This window comes from Sardina pilchardus, chromosome 2 (genome assembly GCF_963854185.1).
Source record: "Sardina pilchardus chromosome 2, fSarPil1.1, whole genome shotgun sequence".
NCBI classification, from domain to species: Eukaryota; Metazoa; Chordata; class Actinopteri; order Clupeiformes; family Clupeidae; genus Sardina; species Sardina pilchardus.
In genome coordinates this window covers 8,176,464-8,181,136 of record NC_084995.1, presented here as the reverse complement: position 1 = coordinate 8,181,136, position 4,673 = coordinate 8,176,464, and the positions used below count along the sequence as shown (strand labels likewise).

At 46.3% G+C, this 4,673-nt stretch overlaps 2 long non-coding RNA genes across 4 annotated transcripts; both read right to left on the bottom strand.

Annotated features, from left to right (window-relative positions):
• Window positions 1–249: 249 nt before the first annotated feature.
• On the bottom strand, window positions 250–1,431 carry LOC134100427 (uncharacterized). Of its 2 annotated transcripts, XR_009941272.1 has the most exons (3): window positions 1,390–1,431; window positions 1,246–1,300; window positions 250–1,171 (listed from the first exon to the last, which is right to left on the bottom strand). It is a non-coding gene; the product is annotated as an uncharacterized LOC134100427 (long non-coding RNA). The 2 variants fall into 2 exon arrangements; XR_009941271.1 differs by lacking the exon at window positions 1,390–1,431 and having other exon boundaries at window positions 1,246–1,373.
• A 1,623-nt stretch (window positions 1,432–3,054) lies between these two features.
• On the bottom strand, window positions 3,055–4,236 carry LOC134100416 (uncharacterized). Of its 2 annotated transcripts, XR_009941270.1 has the most exons (3): window positions 4,195–4,236; window positions 4,051–4,105; window positions 3,055–3,976 (listed from the first exon to the last, which is right to left on the bottom strand). It is a non-coding gene; the product is annotated as an uncharacterized LOC134100416 (long non-coding RNA). The 2 variants fall into 2 exon arrangements; XR_009941269.1 differs by lacking the exon at window positions 4,195–4,236 and having other exon boundaries at window positions 4,051–4,178.
• Between the last annotated feature and the right edge of the window lie 437 nt (window positions 4,237–4,673).

The window sequence follows — 4,673 nt, the reverse complement described above, 5'->3', positions numbered from 1 at the left end:
TGAATATGAGATATTTATTTGAATGAGCCTTCGGGAAACATGACTCATTTGTTTATGCTTTTCTCTACAATACTGTATATTTAGCACTCAGAATTATGTGTTTATATGTGTGGCAAGTGGTAGTAAAGTGTTAGATACTAACTTGTATGTTATCCGACTACGCCACCCTGGGAGTTTCACCCAGGGAAATGCATGTACTAAGTTTGCTCAACAAGGCACCCAGGTTCATTAACTGAGAGAGAGACGTGGTTCCATTCCAGTACAATGACAATAATTTATTAACAAAATCTAAAATTACACTCACATTGTCTCAAGCACATCAGACATACCAAGGGGAGACAGACAGCAGGAACTGAGGCTTACCAGCGAGGGGACTGGCTAACTAAGGAGAGAGGCGTCCCAGGAGGTCACACCACTGCAAGAGTGTCCACGTATTCGCACACACACACACAGCAAAGGTCAAATCAGCAACACCCGTGAGGTATAATAGTAGCACACCAAAAAGGGGACACCACCAGGAAGACAGTAGCCCCTCCACTGTAGGCCTCAGCTCCTAGAAAAGACACAGGACAGGGGGAGGACAATTAGTGGGAGCCACATTTAACCAAACACAAATAATAATCACAATAGTTAAGACACGGGCTCTCCGCAGCTGGACAAATGGCCTCCTGCCAGTGCAACACACAAACAAACAAACAAACAAACAAACTATAAACTAAAGTAGTAATTCCCCAGAAATCATAAACACTAGCACACTGGTAATCCACAGCACAGATGGAATAGCAGCCTCCTATCAGTGGCTAATCAAATCATAAGATGAAAGCTAGAAAACCAGAGATACATTACAAAGTAAGATGTTGGGACACTGGTTATCAGCAGCGCAGGGGAAATGGCCTCCTGCCAGTGGTAAAGCAAATCAAAACAAAAGAATAATGAACCAAAACCATGTACACACAGAATTGACAAGAATGACACTTAATATGACGAAGTCGAGACGAACGTTAGTGGTCACACGGTTACAAACACAGATGAGCGATCACGCTTCGTGAAGACAAAGCAGCAGCGGTCACACAGCAGCACGGCGGCAGTTCCCCATCCCGTTGTTAGCTACAGTTCTCAGGTTAGCATTGCAGAGGGCAAGAGTGCTAGGAGGGGATGCAGCAGCGACTACCTAAAATATAAACAAACATTCACTATATGTGACAATGTAGCTCATTTGCGTCGCCAATAAAACTATAAACATACCGGCTATGATGCATGTCCGGCTACAGAGATGCATGGGGACGGATCCACAGGGAAGCTGCATACACAAAAGAGCACTTGTTTAACTAAACAGCCACGAAGTCAACCAACAGCAGAACTTCCAAGAGGAAGTGCTCAAATTGTTACCTGTGTGAGCAGCGGAAATTGGGCGAGCAGCGACCAGCCAGTCCAACGTGAAAACGGGAAAGGGTAGTCACGGAGAATATATACAAAAGTTCCTACCAAGCCATTGGTTGACCAATTACCTGCTAGTATACGGGGCACTACAGACGGGAACTAATTCCCGTACTGCTACATTCTTCCCTCACTTCTTGCATCGTCGCCCCGACGATGGATCAAACTAGACCAGGCAAACCATAAACTCCATGGCCAAAAGAGCAGAGGCGGGTTTTGACACCCAACCAAGCCTGGTCAATGGGCCAGACAAACACCAGGAAGGCGTGCAGTTTGGCCAGTAGGCCAACGCTGCTACCATGACAAACACAGGGAGGGCTTGCAGTTTGGTCTAGAACCCAACGCTGCTACCAAGACAAGAAACACTGGGAGGGCTTGCAGTTTGGTCGCTACACCAACGCTGCTACCAAAACACGAAACACAGGGAGGGCTTGCAGTTTGGTCGCTACACCAACGCTGCTACCAAGACAAGAAACACTGGGAGGGCTTGCAGTTTGGTCGCTACACCAACGCTGCTACCAAGACAAGAAACACAGGGAGGGGACAGACCAGATGAATGGCTACGAGCAGAGTGGTCAGTAGGCCGAACTCTACTGTCTGGGACCTGCAACACAGAGGCAAGCCACAGGAAAAGGGCCAAACACTTCTAAACAGCCCCAACTGACTGGTGAACACCATGGACCAGTGTTCAACAGTAGTAAAAAATTACGCTTCTTCCCATGTTGTCAGGGAGAGCAGACAGGACACCAAGAGGGTCTCCACACAAAACCCCGCTAATGGCCATCACCCTACCTCACAGCTTCCCCTTCTGTTCCAAAGAGAACAGACAGGAGGTTACAGCCAGTTAGCTGTGGCCCTTAATGGGACTGACGGTGACCCATGACCCAAAGGTTTTGGCTGTAAGGAGACACTCTTGGTTACCTTATGCAACCTGGACCTAATATCCAACCTCAAACCATGACCTCATCCCCATGTACCAAGGGAGAGATGACACAAGTAGAGGGTCCCTCACTCTCTGGGTCCCTTGACGGAAGATCACCTCCACACAGCTCCACATCCATTGCCAGCAGTAGATGTGTGGGTAGTGAACCCAATCGCTGAGGCCCTTGACGGGACGGAGTCTAATCATATCCCCAAAGAGCTGAAAGAGGAAAGCCCCATTTTACAGACATTAAACAAACATGACCAACTACAAGTAATGGCACGGCCCTCTAGGCCTGGTTACTGGTAACTAAAAGGACTGCCCTTCATCCTTCGAAATCAGAAGGAGAAGAAAAAAAAGAATTTGCTGCTCACCCAATTGTTAAAAATGCACCAGATGTCCGCTGCTGCTTTGTCTTTAAAAAAATGTTACACATAGAAATCATCATAACAGTTCACATAATACACAACACCATACAACCATGAAAAGGAAACACAAAAGAATGCAAACACACGTCTCTGCTTATAACAGTAAATCCTGCCGACTACGCCAAATGTGGCAAGTGGTAGTAAAGTGTTAGATACTAACTTGTATGTTATCCGACTACGCCACCCTGGGAGTTTCACCCAGGGAAATGCATGTACTAAGTTTGCTCAACAAGGCACCCAGGTTCATTAACTGAGAGAGAGACGTGGTTCCATTCCAGTACAATGACAATAATTTATTAACAAAATCTAAAATTACACTCACATTGTCTCAAGCACATCAGACATACCAAGGGGAGACAGACAGCAGGAACTGAGGCTTACCAGCGAGGGGACTGGCTAACTAAGGAGAGAGGCGTCCCAGGAGGTCACACCACTGCAAGAGTGTCCACGTATTCGCACACACACACACAGCAAAGGTCAAATCAGCAACACCCGTGAGGTATAATAGTAGCACACCAAAAAGGGGACACCACCAGGAAGACAGTAGCCCCTCCACTGTAGGCCTCAGCTCCTAGAAAAGACACAGGACAGGGGGAGGACAATTAGTGGGAGCCACATTTAACCAAACACAAATAATAATCACAATAGTTAAGACACGGGCTCTCCGCAGCTGGACAAATGGCCTCCTGCCAGTGCAACACACAAACAAACAAACAAACAAACAAACTATAAACTAAAGTAGTAATTCCCCAGAAATCATAAACACTAGCACACTGGTAATCCACAGCACAGATGGAATAGCAGCCTCCTATCAGTGGCTAATCAAATCATAAGATGAAAGCTAGAAAACCAGAGATACATTACAAAGTAAGATGTTGGGACACTGGTTATCAGCAGCGCAGGGGAAATGGCCTCCTGCCAGTGGTAAAGCAAATCAAAACAAAAGAATAATGAACCAAAACCATGTACACACAGAATTGACAAGAATGACACTTAATATGACGAAGTCGAGACGAACGTTAGTGGTCACACGGTTACAAACACAGATGAGCGATCACGCTTCGTGAAGACAAAGCAGCAGCGGTCACACAGCAGCACGGCGGCAGTTCCCCATCCCGTTGTTAGCTACAGTTCTCAGGTTAGCATTGCAGAGGGCAAGAGTGCTAGGAGGGGATGCAGCAGCGACTACCTAAAATATAAACAAACATTCACTATATGTGACAATGTAGCTCATTTGCGTCGCCAATAAAACTATAAACATACCGGCTATGATGCATGTCCGGCTACAGAGATGCATGGGGACGGATCCACAGGGAAGCTGCATACACAAAAGAGCACTTGTTTAACTAAACAGCCACGAAGTCAACCAACAGCAGAACTTCCAAGAGGAAGTGCTCAAATTGTTACCTGTGTGAGCAGCGGAAATTGGGCGAGCAGCGACCAGCCAGTCCAACGTGAAAACGGGAAAGGGTAGTCACGGAGAATATATACAAAAGTTCCTACCAAGCCATTGGTTGACCAATTACCTGCTAGTATACGGGGCACTACAGACGGGAACTAATTCCCGTACTGCTACATATGCAACAATTCAACAACTGAAAACAGACTGTCAGATACGGTTCATCTTATCCTCTATAAATTCAAGAAACATGGTCAGCATTGATAAATCCCAAGTCTTCACCTGCAGATGTGTGTACATGAACATGTACTTACTCGCTACGCTACAGCACAGACACTGGGTCATCAGAACCCTCCTATACACACACACACACACACTAAAGTACACACGCAAATCTCATGCACCCAAAACACAACACACAGGCAATCTCCCCTCCTACACACATTAAATAGATGTTTCTCTCTCACACACACACACACACACACAC